The 16326-nt window shown below is 47.1% G+C and overlaps 1 protein-coding gene across 1 annotated transcript in view; it reads left to right on the forward strand.

Moving 5' to 3' along the window:
• Positions 1-16326, forward strand: part of LOC120047900 (BTB/POZ domain-containing protein KCTD16-like) — a 908275-nt gene that overhangs the window by 602957 nt on the left and 288992 nt on the right. The window lies entirely within an intron of this gene.

Consider the following 16326-nt stretch of genomic DNA (forward strand, 5'->3'; position numbering starts at 1 on the left):
CCCAGCACCAGGTGCACCTTTGTAATGATCATGCTGTTTAATCAGCTTCTTGATAGGCAACACCTGTCAGGTGGATATGAGAAACGCTCACTAACAGGGATGTAAACACATTTGTGCACAACATTTGAGAGAAATATGCTTTTTGGGATCTTTTATTTCAGCTCATGAAACATGGGACCAACACTTTACATGGTGTGTTTTATATTTTTGATCATTGTATATCAAAAGTCTATTTGTATAAATGAACAATGAAATGATTTTAAACTATGCTAAATAAAATTGTTATTGTTAAATAGGGATATTGTGCTATTTCCTGTGAGGTGTTCTCTGCTTCTGCAGATTGTGAGCTTGTGGGTTCAAAGTGGGTGAACCTGTAGGTGTGGCTGAAGCCTGCAGGATACATTGTAATGTGACTTATTATTAACTAACCAAATGGAACAGCGCTTAGATCATGTAAAGCTGTGGTAATCAAATGATGAACGTGAAATGGAAACTTTTCATGATACAGTAAGGTCTAGAACACAGCTCTAAGCATCAGGTTATGTCACAGTAGGTCTAGAACACAGCTCTAAGCATCAGGTTATGTCATAGTAGGCCTAGAACACAGCTCTAAGCATCAGGTTATGTCATAGTAGGCCTAGAACACAGCTCTAAGCATCAGGTTATGTCACAGTAGGCCTAGAACACAGCTCTAAGCATCAGGTTATGTCATAGTAGGCCTAGAACACAGCTCTAAGCATCAGGTCATGATACCGTAGGGTCTAGAACACAGCTGTAAGCACCAGGTCATGACACAGTAGACCTAGAACACAGCTCTAAGCACCAGGTCATGACACGGTAGACCTAGAACACAGCTCTAAGCACCAGGTCATGACACAGTAGACCTAGAACACAGCTCTAAGCACCAGGTCATGACACGGTAGACCTAGAACACAGCTCTAAGCACCAGGTCATGATACCGTAGGGTCTAGAACACAGCTCTAAGCACCAGGTCATGACACGGTAGACCTAGAACACAGCTCTAAGCACCAGGTCATGATACCGTAGGGTCTAGAACACAGCTGTAAGCACCAGGTCATGACACAGTAGACCTAGAACACAGCTGTAAGCACCAGGTCATGACACGGTAGACCTAGAACACAGCTCCAAGCACCAGGTCATGAGACAGTAGGACCTAGAACACAGCTCTAAGCATTAGATCCCAAGTGGCTACATGTACTGTATGTATTCAGTCCCTTTTAAAAGATAAATTTAGGCTACTGTGGCATATTTATTAGCACAGTCTTTGATGGAAGTAAGAAATTGCTGCACTAAAATACATGTACATCTGTATTTTGTAGTTTGTTTTGATTACATAACCATTCTTCAACACCAGATGGCGACAAAGCCCCTCGGTTTTATTCCACATTCCCAGATTGACACTCTTCTCTGGTTTACACCCTGGTGTTACAAAACCTTATACATTCAGAGGGTGTGTCCCAAATGGCATCCTATTCCCTTAATAGTGCCGTTTGGGACATAGTTCAGACTTAATGTTCCACCCTCCTCTTCTCTCTGAGTCATCCTTCAACTCAGCAGACACCTCCAAGTTCCATCCATTCTTCCTGCTCTAGAATGTCGAAGTGTTGCTAACTCTGAAAAATGTCTGTGACCTTCGTGGGAGTTGTCTCTAAACACATGATAGATGTGTTGAACTTCACCAGCAAACTCCCACAACAGTATGCATATTCTCTGTCCTGAAATGTTTTATTCCCTTCATGTTTGTGTTCTATTCAAGAGGTTGACATTTTTGGCACAGAATATTTAGCATGCCTACATTTAGTAGACACAATATTGACATTAAACTGTTTAGAAGACATACAAGATGAAACGAAAATTATCGACAACAACCATACCGATAACTTATCGCAGGCCTTTTTCTGATATTGTTCATTACGATACGTAGCCTATACTAGAAACATTTAAAGTTTAAAATAAAATACATTTGCTAATATGGGTGATAGTTAATGGGGCAATTAATGGCATCAACCATCAAACTAGTAGTACTTATTTAACAGTTTAAAGGATAATTTTAAACCTGTGGTTTACAGGTAGTCTAGTGGTTAGAGCGTTGGACTAGTAACCGAAAGTTTGCAAGATCGAATCCCCGAGCTGACAAGGTAAAATTCTGTCCTTCTACCCCTGAACAAGGCAATTACGACGTCCCTAGACCGTCATTGAAGATAATAATTTGTTTTTAACTGACTTGCCTAGTTAAATAAAGGTAAAATAAAAATAAACATTTATGTTATAAACTTATCGTTCTATTTATTGGTATTGCATCAATTCAGACAACTTATAGCAATATGTACAGTTGAAGTCAGAAGTTTACATTGGTTGGAGTCATGAAAACTCATTTTTCAACCACTCCACAAATTTCTTGTTAACAAACTATATTTTTGGCAAGTCGGTTAGGACATCTACTTTGTGCATGACACAAGTAATTTTTCCAACAATTGTTTACAGACAGATTATTTAATTTATAATTCACTGTATCACAATTCCAGTGGGTCAGAAGTTTACATACACTAAGTTGACTGTGCCTTTAAACAGCTTGAAAAATTCCATGGCTTTAGAAGCTTTTGATAGGCTAATTGACATAATTTGAGTCAATTGGAGGTGTACCTGTGCATGTATTTCAAGGCCTACCTTCAAACCCAGTGCCTCTTTGCTTGACATCATGGGAAAATCAAAAGAAATCAGCCAAGACCTCAGAAAAATAATTGTAGACCTCCACAAGTCTGGTTCATCCTTGGGAAGAATTTCCAAATGCCTGAAGGTAGCACATTCATCTGTACAAACAATAGTACGCAAGTATAAACACCATGGGAACACGCAGCCGTCATACCGCTCAGGAAGGAGACGCGTTCCTGTCTCCTATAGATGAACGTACTTTGGTGCGAAAAGTGCAAATCAAACCCAGAACAACAGCAAAAGACCTTGTGAAGATGCTGGAGGAAACAGGTACAAAAGTATCTGTCCACAGTAAAACGAGTCCTATATCGACATAACCTGAAAGCTCTCTCAGCAAGGAAGAAGCCACTGCTATAAAAACACCATTAAAAAGCCCGACTACGGTTTGCAACTGCACATGGGGACGAAGATCGTACTTTTTTCTGATGAAACAAAAATAGAACTGTTTGGCCATAATCACCATCATTATGTTTGGAGGAAAAAGGGGGAGGCTTGCAAGCCGAAGAACACCATCCCAACCGTGAAGCACGGGGGTGGCAGCATCATGTTGTGGGGGTGCTTTGCTGCAGGAGGGACTGGTGCACTTCACAAAATAGATGGCTTCATGAGGAAGGAAAATGATGTCAATATATTGAAGCAACATCTCAAGACATCAGTCAGGAAGTTAAAGCTTGGTCACAAATGGGTCTTCCAAATGGACAATGACCCCAAGCATACTTCCAAAGTTGTGGCAAAATGGCTTAAGGACAACAAAGTCAAGGTATTGGAGTGGCCATCACAAAGCCCTGACCTCAATTCTACAGAACATTTGTGGGCAGAACTGAAAAGCGTGTGCGAGCAAGGAGGCCTACAAACCTGACTCAGTTACACCAGCTCTGTCAGGAGGAATGGTCCAGAATTCACCCAACTGATCGTGGGAAGCTTGTGGAAGGCTATCCGAAACGTTTCACCCAAGTTAAACAATTTAAAGGCAATGCTACCCAATACTAATTGAGTGTATGTAAACTTCTGACCCACTGGGAATGTGATGAAAGAAATAAAAGCTGAAATAAAACATTCTCTCGACTATTATTCTGACATTTCACATTCTTAAAATAAAGTGGTGATCCTAACTGACCTAAAACAGGGAATTTTTCTAGGATTAAATGTCAGGAATCGTGAAAAACGGAGATTAAATGTATTTGGCTAAGTTGTATGTAAACTTCTGACTTCAACTGTAATTGTATTGATATTTCCCAGCTCTACAAGATTTAACATTTCAACTTCTAGATGCAACTGATTAAGACCAATGTCTGAAGTGGCCACCCCTCATAGAGGACTGGCCACCCCTCATAGCCTGGTTCCTCTCTAGGTTTATTCCAAGGTTCTGGCCTTTCTAGGGAGTTTTTCCTAGCCACCGTGCTTCTACACCTGCATTGCTTGCTGTTTGGGGTTTTAGGCTGGGTTTCTTTACAGCACTTTGAGATATCAGCTGATGTAAGAAGGGCTTCATAAATACATTTGATTTGATTTGATTTGAAGTCAGGAACACCATCTATAGGCCTACAAACATGCATGCATCAAAGTTCCTCTGGTGCAGAGCTGAGGACAGCTAATTTACTCTGGTGCAGAGCTGAGGACAGCTAAGTTACTCTGGTGCAGAGCTGAGGACAGCTAAGTTACTCTGGTGCAGAGTGGAGGACATCCACTGTAAAGCCTGGATAGTAGAGAACAGAAGAGAAGAAAGGAGAGGTCCCTATGGATCTGAGGTTCAGTTAAAGCCTCTGGCAGAGAACTGACAAAGAGAATATACCAAGGACTTTACACAATACAGACAGAATATTTCCATTTCAGATTTCTCTCCCTTCCCCTCTCTCTCCACCCCCTCTCTTTCTCTCCCGCTCTATCTCTCTCTCTCGCTTTCCCGCCCCCCAGTTCCATTAAAGAGCTAGGCCTATGAAACCTGCTCCACTGTGCCACAAACAGCAATGCTTCCTCCACTCCCTGCCGGTACCATGACTTAAACAAGTGATCCTCTGCTGGCCAACACACATGACCGTCGGCTTGAAAACATACTGAACAGCAGACCAGTGAAAAGATCTGATACTAGGGGTCATCTGGCTGAGGTTGTCCAGAATGATCTCAGTCTGTTACACCTACACATATTAAAAATGGTCTGTCTCAGAGTTCAGATAGTTTAACATCTCCACCTTCTCTGTATCAACTCTGTGGGAGGTTAGCTGTATCTCTCATCTCTGTGAGATATTAGCTGTATCTCTCATCTCTGTGAGATATTGGCTGTATCTCTCAGCTCTGTGAGAGATTAGCTGTATCTCTCATCTCTGTGAGATATTAGCTGTATCTCTCAGCTCTGTGAGAGGTTAGCTATATCTCTCAGCTCTGTGGGAGATTAGCTGTATCTCTCAGCTCTGTGGGAGGTTAGCTGTATCTCATCTCTGTGAGAGATTAGCTGTATCTATTAGCTATGTGGGAGGTTAGCTGTATCTCAACTCTGTGAGAGATTAGCTGTATCTCTCAGCTATGTGAGAGGTTAGCTGTATCTCTCAGCTCTGTGAGAGGTTAGCTGTATCTCTCAGCTCGGTGGGAGATTTGCTGTATCTCCCAGCTCTGTTGGAGGTTAGCTGTGTCTCTCAGCTCTGTGGGAGGTTAGCAGTATCTATCAGCTCTATGGGAGGTTACCTGTATCTCTCAGCTCTGTGGGAGGTTAGCTGTGTCTCTCAGCTATGTGAGAGGTTAGCTGTATCTCTCAGCTCTGTGGGAGGTTAGCTGTATCTCTCATTTCTGTGGGAGGTTAGCTTTATCTCTCAGCTCTGTGGGAGGTTAGCTGTATCTCTCAGCTCTGTGGGAGGTTAGCTGTATCTCTCAGCTATGTGAGAGGTTAGCTGTATCTCTCAGCTCTGTGGGAGGTTAGCTGTATCTCTCATCTCTGTGGGAGGTTAGCTGTATCTCTCAGCTCTGTGGGAGGTTAGCTGGATGTCTCAGCTCTGTGGGAGGTTAGCTGTATCTCTCATCTCTGTGGGAGGTTAGCTGTATCTCTCAGCTCTGTGGGAGGTTAGCTGGATGTCTCAGCTCTGTGGGAGGTTAGCTGTATCTCTCAGCTCTGTGGGAGGTTAGCTGGATGTCTCAGCTCTGTGGGAGGTTAGCTGGAGCTCTCAGCTCTGTGGGAGGTTAGCTGTATCTCTCAGCTCTGTGGGTGATTAGCTGGATCTCTCAGCTCTGTGGGAGGTTAGCTGTATCTCTCAGCTCTGTGAGAGGTTAGCTGTATCTCATCTCTGTGAGAGATTAGCTGTATCTATTAGCTATGTGGGAGGTTAGCTGTATCTCAACTCTGTGAGAGATTAGCTGTATCTCTCAGCTCTGTGAGAGGTTAGCTGTATCTCTCAGCTCTGTGAGAGGTTAGCTGTATCTCTCAGCTCGGTGGGAGATTTGCTGTATCTCCCAGCTCTGTGGGAGGTTAGCTATGTCTCTCAGCTCTGTGGGAGGTTAGCAGTATCTATCAGCTCTATGGGAGGTTAGCTGTATCTCTCAGCTCTGTGGGAGGTTAGCTGTGTCTCTCAGCTATGTGAGAGGTTAGCTGTATCTCTCAGCTCTGTGGGAGGTTAGCTGTATCGCTCAGCTCTGTGGGAGGTTAGTTGGATCTCTCAGCTCTGTGGGAGATTAGCAGTATCTCTCTGCTCTGTGGGAGGTTAGCTGTATCTCTCAGCTCTGTGGGAGGTTAGCTGGATGTCTCAGCTCTGTGGGAGGTTAGCTGTATCTCTCAGCTCTGTGGGAGGTTAGCTGGATGTCTCAGCTCTGTGGTAGGTTAGCTGGATCTCTCAGCTCTGTGGGAGGTTAGCTGTATCTCTCAGCTCTGTGGGAGATTAGCTGGATCTCTCAGCTCTGTGGGAGGTTAGCTGTATCTCTCAGCTCTGTGGGAGGTTAGCTGTATCTCTCATCTCTGTGGGAGGTTAGCTGTATCTCTCAGCTCTGTGGGAGGTTAGCTGTATCTCTCATCTCTATGGGAGGTTAGCAGTATCTATCAGCTCTGTGGGAGGTTAGCTGTATCTCTCAGCTCTGTGGGAGGTTAGCAGTATCTCTCTGTTCTGTGGGAGGTTAACTGGATCTCCCAGCTCTGTGGGAGGCTGGCTGTATCTCTCAGCTCTGTGGAAGGTTAGTTGTATCTCTCAGCTCTGTGGGAGGTTATCTGGATCTCTCAGCTCTGTGGGAGGTTAGCTGTATCTCTCAGTTCTGTGGAAGGTTAGCTGTATCTCTCAGCTCTGTGGGAGGTTAGCTGTATCTCTCAGCTCTGTGGGAGGTTAGCTGGATGTCTCAGCTCTGTGGGAGGTTAGCTGTATCTCTCATCTCTGTGGGAGGTTAGCTGTATCTCTCAGCTCTGTGGGAGGTTAGCTGGATGTCTCAGCTCTGTGGGAGGTTAGCTGTATCTCTCAGCTCTGTGGGAGGTTAGCTGTATCTCTCAGCTCTGTGGGAGGTTAGCTGGATGTCTCAGCTCTGTGGGAGGTTAGCTGGATCTCTCAGCTCTGTGGGAGGTTAGCTGTATCTCTCAGCTCTGTGGGAGATTAGCTGGATCTCTCAGCTCTGTGGGAGGTTAGCTGTATCTCTCAGCTCTGTGGGAGGTTAGCTTTATCTCTCATCTCTGTGGGAGGTTAGCTGTATCTCTCAGCTCTGTGGGAGGTTAGCTGTATCTCTCAGCTCTGTGGGAGGTTAGCTGTATCTCTCAGCTCTGTGGGAGGTTAGCTGTATCTCTCATCTCTGTGGGAGGTTAGCTGTATCTCTGTATCAGCTCTGTGGGAGGCTAGCTGTATCTCTCTGCTCTGTGGAAGGTTAGCTGTGCATTTCTGCTATGTGGGAGGTTAAGCGTATCTCTCAGCTCTGTGAGAGGTTAGCTATATCTCTCAGCTCTGTGGGAGATTAGCTGTATCTCTCAGCTATGTGGGAAATTGGCATTATCTATCAGCTCTGTGGGAGGTTAGATGTATCTCTCAGCTCTGTGGGAGGTTAGCCGTATCTCTCATCTCTGTGAGAGGTTAGCTTTATCTCTCATCTCTGTGGGAGGTTAGCTGTATCTCTCATCTCTGTGGGAGGTTAGCTTTATCTCTCATCTCTGTGGGAGGTTAGCTTTATCTCTCAGCTCTGTGGGAGGTTAGCTGTATCTCTCATCTCTGTGGGAGGTTAGCTTTATCTCTCAGCTCTGTGGGAGGTTAGCTGTATCTCTCATCTCTGTGGGAGGTTAGCTTTATCTCTCATCTCTGTGGGAGGTTAGCTGTATCTCTCATCTCTGTGGGAGGTTAGCTTTATCTCTCAGCTCTGTGGGAGGTTAGCTGTATCTCTCATCTCTGTGGGAGGTTAGCTGTATCTCTCAGCTATGTGAGAGGTTAGCTGTATCTCTCAGCTCTGTGGGAGGTTAGCTGTATCTCTCATCTCTGTGGGAGGTTAGCTGTATCTCTCAGCTCTGTGGGAGGTTAGCTGTATCTCTCAGCTCTGTGGGAGGTTAGCTGGATGTCTCAGCTCTGTGGGAGGTTAGCTGGATGTCTCAGCTCTGTGGGAGGTTAGCTGGATGTCTCAGCTCTGTGGGAGGTTAGCTGGATCTCTCAGCTCTGTGGGAGGTTAGCTGTATCTCTCAGCTCTGTGAGAGGTTAGCTGTATCTCATCTCTGTGAGAGATTAGCTGTATCTATTAGCTATGTGGGAGGTTAGCTGTATCTCAACTCTGTGAGAGATTAGCTGTATCTCTCAGCTATGTGAGAGGTTAGCTGTATCTCTCAGCTCTGTGAGAGGTTAGCTGTATCTCTCAGCTCGGTGGGAGATTTGCTGTATCTCCCAGCTCTGTGGGAGGTTAATTGTGTCTCTCAGCTCTGTGGGAGGTTAGCAGTATCTATCAGCTCTATGGGAGGTTAGCTGTATCTCTCAGCTCTGTGGGAGGTTAGCTGTGTCTCTCAGCTATGTGAGAGGTTAGCTGTATCTCTCAGCTCTGTGGGAGGTTAGCTGTATCTCTCATCTCTGTGGGAGGTTAGCTTTATCTCTCAGCTCTGTGGGAGGTTAGCTGTATCTCTCATCTCTGTGGGAGGTTAGCTGTATCTCTCAGCTATGTGAGAGGTTAGCTGTATCTCTCATCTCTGTGGGAGGTTAGCTGTATCTCTCAGCTCTGTGGGAGGTTAGCTGGATGTCTCAGCTCTATGGGAGGTTAGCTGTATCTCTCATCTCTGTGGGAGGTTAGCTGTATCTCTCAGCTCTGTGGGAGGTAAGCTGGATGTCTCAGCTCTGTGGGAGGTTAGCTGTATCTCTCAGCTCTGTGGGAGGTTAGCTGGATGTCTCAGCTCTGTGGGAGGTTAGCTGGAGCTCTCAGCTCTGTGGGAGGTTAGCTGTATCTCTCAGCTCTGTGGGAGATTAGCTGGATCTCTCAGCTCTGTGGGAGGTTAGCTGTATCTCTCAGCTCTGTGAGAGGTTAGCTGTATCTCATCTCTGTGAGAGATTAGCTGTATCTATTAGCTATGTGGGAGGTTAGCTGTATCTCAACTCTGTGAGAGATTAGCTGTATCTCTCAGCTATGTGAGAGGTTAGCTGTATCTCTCAGCTCTGTGAGAGGTTAGCTGTATCTCTCAGCTCGGTGGGAGATTTGCTGTATCTCCCAGCTCTGTGGGAGGTTAGCTATGTCTCTCAGCTCTGTGGGAGGTTAGCAGTATCTATCAGCTCTATGGTAGGTTAGCTGTATCTCTCAGCTCTGTGGGAGGTTAGCTGTGTCTCTCAGCTATGTGAGAGGTTAGCTGTGTCTCTCAGCTCTGTGGGAGGTTAGCTGTATCTCTCAGCTCTGTGGGAGGTTAGCTGGATCTCTCAGCTCTGTGGGAGATTAGCAGTATCTCTCTGCTCTGTGGGAGGTTAACTGAATCTCCCAGCTCTGTGGAGGTTGCTATCTCTCGCTCTGTGGGAGGTTAGCAGTATCTATCAGCTCTGTGGGAGGTTAGCTGTATCTCTCAGCTCTGTGGGAGGTTAGCAGTATCTCTCAGCTCTGTGAGAGGTTAAATGTATCTCTCAGCTCGGTGGGAGATTTGCTGTATCTCCCAGCTCTGTGGGAGGTTAGCTAGTCTCTCAGCTCTGTGGAGGTTAGCAGTATCTATCAGCTCTATGGGAGGTTAGCTGTATCCTCAGCTCGTGGGAGGTTAGCTGTGTCTCTCAGCTATGTGAGAGGTTAGCTGTATCTTTCAGCTCTGTGGGAGGTTTAGCTGTATCGCTCAGCTCTGTGGGAGGTTAGTTGGATCTCTCAGCTCTGTGGGAGATTAGCAGTATCTCTCTGCTCTGTGGAGGTTAGCTGTATCTCTCACTCTGTGGGAGGTTAGCTGGATGTCTCAGCCTGTGGGAGGTTAGCTGTATCTCTCAGCTCTGTGGGAGGTTATGCTGATGTCTCAGCTTGTGGTAGGTTAGCTGTATCTCTCAGCTCTGTGGAGGTTAGCTGTATCTCTCAGCCTGTGGGAGATTTAGCTGGATCTCTCAGCTCTGTGGAGGGTTAGCTGTATCTCTCATCTCTGTGGGAGTTTAGCTTTATCTCTCATCTCTGTGGGAGGTTACTGTATCTCTCAGCTCTGTGGGAGGTTAGCTGTATCTCTCATCTCTATGGGAGGTTAGCAGTATCTACAGCTCTGTGGGAGGTTAGCTGTATCTCTCAGCTCTGTGGGAGGTTAGCAGTATCTCTCTGTTCTGTGGGAGGTTAACTGGATCTCCCAGCTCTATGGGAGGTTAGCTGTATCTCTCAGTTCTGTGGGAGGTTAGCTGTGTCTCTCAGCTATGTGAGAGGTTAGCTGTATCTCTCAGCTCTGTGGGAGGTTAGCTGTATCTCTCATCTCTGTGGGAGGTTAGCTTTATCTCTCAGCTCTGTGGGAGGTTAGCTGTATCTCTCATCCTCTGTGGAGGTTAGCGGTATCTCTCAGCTATGTGAGAGTTAGCTGTATCTCTCAGCTCTGTGGGGTTAGCTTTATCTCTCATCTCTGTGGGAGTTTATGGTATCTCTCAGCTCTGTGGAGGTTAGCTGGATGTCTCAGCTCTATGAGGTTAGCTGTATCTCTCATCTCTGTGGAGGTTAGCTGTATCTCTCAGCTCTGTGGGAGTAACTGGATGTCTCAGCTCGTGGGAGGTAGCTGTATCTCTCAGCTCTGTGGGAGGTTAGCTGGATGTCTCAGCTCTGTGGAGGTTACTGGAGCTCCAGCTCTGTGGGAGGTTAGCTGTATCTCTCAGCTCTGTGGAGATTAGCTGGATCTCTCACTCTGTGGGAGGTTACTGTATCTCTCAGCTCTGTGAGAGTTAGCTGTATCTCATCTCTGTGAGAGATAGCTGTACTATTAGCTATGTGAGGTTAGCTGTATCTCAACTCTGTGAGAGATTAGCTGTATCTCTCAGCTATGTAGAGGTTAGCTGTATCTCTCAGCTCTGTGAGAGGTTAGCTGTATCTCTCAGCTCGTGGAGATTTGCTGTATCTCCCAGCTCTGTGGGAGGTTAGCTATGCTCTCAGCTCTGTGGGAGTTAGCAGTATCTATCAGCTCTATGGTAGGTTAGCTGTATCTCTCAGCTCTGTGGGAGGTTAGCTGTGTCCTCTCAGCTATGTGGAGGTTAGCTGTGTATCTCATCTCTGTGGGGAGGTTAGCTGTATCTCTCAGCTCTGTGGGAGGTTATGGTATCTCTCAGCTCTGTGGGAGTTAGCAGTATCTTCTGCTCTGTGGGAGGTTACTGAATCTCCGCTCTGTGGAGGTTAGCTGTATCTCTCAGCTCTGTGGGAGGTTAGCAGTATCTATCAGCTCTGTGGGAGGTTAGCTGTATCTCTCAGCTCTGTGGGAGGTTAGCGTATCTCTCAGCTCTGGTGAGAGGTATGTATCTCTCAGCTCGGTGGAGATTTGCTGTATCTCCCACTCTGTGGGAGGTTAGCTATGTCTCTCACTCTGTGGAGGTTAGCAGTATCTATCAGCTCATGGGAGTTAGCTGTATCTCTCAGCTCTGTGGGAGGTTAGCTGTGTCTCTCGATCTATGTGAGAGGTTAGCTGTATCTTTCACTCTGTGGGAGGTTAGCTGTATCTCTCAGCTCTGTGGGAGGTTAGTTGGATCTCTCAGCTCTGTGGAGATTAGCAGTATCTCTCTGCTCTGTGGGAGGTTGGCTGTATCTCTCAGCTCTGTGGAGGTTAGCTGGATGTCTCAGCTCTGTGGGAGGTTAGCTGTATCTCTCAGCTCTGTGGGAGGTTAGCTGGATGTCTCACTCTGTGGAGGTTAGCTGATCTCTCATCCTGTGGGAGGTTAGCTGTATCTCTCAGCTCTGTGGGAGTTAGCTGTATCTCTCAGCTCTGTGGAGGTTAGCTGTATCTCTCATCTCTGTGGGAGGTTAGCTTTATCTCCATCTCTTGTGGAGGTTAGCTGTATCTCTCAGCTCTGTGGAGGTTAGCTGTATCTCTCATCTCTTGGGAGGTTAGCAGTATCTTCAGCTCTGTGGGAGGTTAGCTGTATCTCTCATCTCTGTGGGAGGTTAGCAGTATCTCTCGTTCCTGTGGAGGTTACTGGATCTCCCGACTCTGTGGGAGGTGCTGTATCTCTCAGTTCTTGTGAAGGTTAGTTGTATCTCTCAGCTCTGTGGGAGGTTATCTGGATCTCTCAGCTCTGTGGAGGTAGCTGTATCTCTCAGTTTCTGTGGAAGGTTAGCTGTATCTCTCAGCTCTGTGGGAGGTTAGCTGTATCTCTCAGTCTTGTGGGGTAGCTGATTCTCAGCTCTGTGGAGGTTAGCTGTACTCTCATCTCTGTGGGGATTAGCTGTATCTCCAGTCTGTGGGAGGTTAGCTGATGTTCTCAGCTCTGTGGAGTTTAGCTGTATCTCTCAGCTCTGTGGGAGGTTAGCTGTATCTCTCAGCTCTGTGGGAGGTTAGCTGGATGTCTCATCTCTGTGGGAGGTTACTGTATCTCTCTCTCAGCTCTGTGGGAGGTTAGCTGTCTCTCAGCTCTGTGGGAGATTACTGGATCTCTCAGCTCTGTGGGAGGTTAGCTGTATCTCTCAGCTCTGTGGGAGGTTAGCTTTATCTCTCATCTCTGTGGGAGGTTAGCTGTATCTCTCAGCTCTGTGGGAGTTAGCTGTATCTCTCATCTCCGTGGGGAGGTTAGCTGGATGTCTCAGCTCTGTGGGGGTTAGCTGTATCTCTCATCTCTGTGGGAGGTTAGCTGTATCTCTCATCAGCTCTGTGGGAGTTAGCTGTATCTCTCTGCTCTGTGGGAGGTTAGCTGTGCATTTCTGCTATGTGGGAGGTTAGCTGTATCTCTCAGCTCTGTGAGAGGTTAGCTGTATCTCTCAGCTCTGTGGGAGGTTAGCTGTATCTCTCAGCTTGTGGAATTGGCATTATCTATCAGCTCTGTGGAGGTTAGTATGTATCTCTCAGCTCTGTGGGAGGTTAGCTGTATCTCTCAGCTCTGTGGAGGTTAGTGTATCTCATCTCTGTAGAGATTAGCTGTATCTATTAGCTATGTGGGAGGTTACTGTATCTCAACTCTGTGAGAATTACTGTATCTCTCAGCTATGTGAGAGGTTAGCTGTATCTCTCAGCTCGTGTGAGAGGTTAGCTGTATCTCTCAGCTCGGTGGGAGATTTGCTGTATCTCCCACTCTGGGAGGTTAGCTATGTCTCTCAGCTCTGTGGGAGGTTAGCAGTATCTATCAGCTCTATGGTAGGTTAGCTGTATCTCTCAGCTCTGTGGGAGTTGCTGTGTCTCTCAGCTATGTGAGAGGTTAGCTGTGTATCTCTCAGCTCTGTGGGAGGTTAGCTGTATCTCTCAGCTCTGTGGGAGGTTAGCTGGATCTCTCAGCTCTGTGGGAGATTAGCAGTATCTCTCTGCTCTGTGGGAGGTTAACTGAATCTCCCAGCTCTGTGGGAGGTTAGCTGTATCTCTCAGCTCTGTGGGAGGTTAGCAGTATCTATCAGCTCTGTGGGAGGTTAGCTGTATCTCTCAGCTCTGTGGGAGGTTAGCAGTATCTCTCAGCTCTGTGAGAGGTTAAATGTATCTCTCAGCTCGGTGGGAGATTTGCTGTATCTCCCAGCTCTGTGGGAGGTTAGCTATGTCTCTCAGCTCTGTGGGAGGTTAGCAGTATCTATCAGCTCTATGGGAGGTTAGCTGTATCTCTCAGCTCTGTGGGAGGTTACTGTGTCTCTCAGCTTGTGAGAGGTTAGCTGTATCTTTCAGCTCTGTGGAGGTTAGCTGTATCGCTCAGCTCTGTGGGGTTAGTTGATCTCATTTCTGTGAGAGATTAGCTGTATCTCTCAGCTCTGTGGGAGGTTAGCTGTATCTCATCTCTGTGAGAGATTAGCTGTATCTCTCAGCTCTGTGAAGGTTAGCTGATCTTCAGCTCTGTGGGAGGTTACTGTATCTCTCATGCGGTGGAGTTAGCTGTATCTCTCAGCTCTGTGAGAGGTTAGCTGTGTCTCTCAGCTCTGTGGGAGGTTAGCTGTATCTCTCAGCTCTGTGGGAGGTTCACTGTGTCTCTCAGCTCTGTGGGAGGTTAGCTGTGTCTCTCAGCTCTGTGGGAGGTTAGCTGTATCTCTCAGCTCTGTGGGAGGTTAGCTGTATCTCTCATTTCTGTGGGAGGTTAGCTTTATCTCTCAGCTCTGTGGGAGGTTAGCTGTATCTCTCAGCTCTGTGGGAGGTTAGCTGTATCTCTCAGCTCTGTGAGAGGTTAGCTGTATCTCTCAGCTCTGTGGGAGATTAGCTGTATCTCTCATCTCTGTGAGAGGTTAGCTGTATCTCTCAGCTCTGTGGAGGGTAGCGTGATGTCTCAGCTCTGTGGGAGGTTAGCTGTATCTCTCAGCTCTGTGGAGGTTAGCTGTATCTCTCAGCTCGTGGGGAGGTTAGCTGATGTTCAGCTCTGTGGGAGGTTAGCTGTATCTCTCAGCTCTTGGGAGGTTAGCTGGATGTCCTCTGCTCTGTGGGAGGTTAGCTGGATCTCTCAGCTCTGTGGGAGGTTAGCTGTATCTCTCAGCTCTGTGGGGATTAGCTGGATCTCTCAGCTCTGTGGGAGTTAGCTGTATCTCTCAGCTCTGTGAGGTTAGCTGTATCTCATCTCTGTGAGAGATTAGTGTATCTATTAGCTATGTGGGAGATTAGCTGTATCTCTCAGCTCTGTGGGAGGTTAGCTGTATCTCATCTCTGTGAGAGATTAGCTGTATCTCTCAGCTCTGTGGAGAGGTAATGTATCTCTCAGCTCGGTGGGAGATTTGCTGTATCTCCAGCTCTGTGGGAGGTTAGCTATGTCTCTCAGCTCTGTGAGGTTAGCAGTATCTATCAGCTCTATGGAGGTTAGCTGTATCTCTCAGCTCTGTGAGGTTAGCGTGTCTCTCAGCTATGTGAGAGGTTAGCTGTCTTTCAGCTCTGTGGGAGGTTAGCTGTCTCCTCAGCTCTGTGGGATGTAGTTGGTATCTCTCAGCTCTGTGGGAGATTAGCAGTACTCTCAGCTCTGTGGGAGGTTAGCTGTATCTCTCAGCTCTGTGGGAGGTTAGCTGTATGTCTCAGCTCTGTGGGAGGTTAGCTGTATCTCTCAGCTCTGTGGGAGTTAGCTGGATGTCTCAGCTCTGTGGAGGTTAGCTGTATCTCTCAGCTCTGTGGAGGTTAGCTGTATCTCTCAGCTCTGTGGGAGTTAGCTGGATCTCTCAGCTCTGGGGGGAGGTTAGCTGTATCTCTCAGCTCTGTGGGAGGTTAGCTGATATCTCTCATCTCTGTGGGAGGTTAGCTGTATCTCTCAGCTCTGTGGAGGTTAGCTGTATCTCTCATCTCTATGGGTTAGGCAGTATCTATCAGCTCTGTGGGAGGTTAGCTGTATCTCTCAGCTCTGGTGGAGGTTAGCGTATCTCTCTGTTCTGTGGGAGGTTAACTGGATCTCCAGCTCTGTGGGAGGTGGCTGATCTCTCAGTTCTGTGGAAGTTAGTTGTATCTCTCAGCTCTGTGGGAGGTTATCTGGATCTCTCAGCTCTGTGGGAGGTTAGCTGTATCTCTCAGTTCTGTGGAAGGTTAGCTGTATCTCTCAGCTCTGTGGGAGGTTAGCTGTATCTCTCAGCTCTGTGGAGGTTAGCTGGATGTCTCAGCTCTGTGGGAGTTAGCTGTATCTCTCATCTCTGTGGAGAGTTAGCTGTATCTCTCGCTCTGTGGGAGGTTAGCTGGATGCTCAGTCTGTGGGAGGTTAGCTGTATCTCTCAGCTCTGTGGGAGGTTAGCTGTATCTCTCAGCTCTGTGGGAGTTAGCTGGATGTCTCATCTCTGTGGGAGGTTAGCTGGATCTCTCAGCTCTGTGGAGGTTGCTGGATCTCTCAGCTCTGTGGGAGTAGCTGATCTCTCAGCTCTGTGGGAGGTTAGCTGTATTCTCAGCTCTGTGGAGGTTAGCTTTATCTCTCATCTCTGTGGGAGGTTAGCTGTTCTCTCAGCTCTGTGGAGGTTAGCTGTATCTCTCAGCTCTGTGGGAGGTTAGCTGTATCTCTCAGCTCTGTGGGAGGTTAGCTGTATCTCTCATTCTGTGGGAGGTTAGCTGTATCTCTGTATCAGCTCTGTGGGAGGCTAAGCTGTTCTCTCTGCTCTGTGGAAGGTTAGCTGTGCATTTAT

This window comes from Salvelinus namaycush, chromosome 5, assembly GCF_016432855.1.
Source record: "Salvelinus namaycush isolate Seneca chromosome 5, SaNama_1.0, whole genome shotgun sequence".
Classification (NCBI taxonomy): Eukaryota; Metazoa; Chordata; class Actinopteri; order Salmoniformes; family Salmonidae; genus Salvelinus; species Salvelinus namaycush.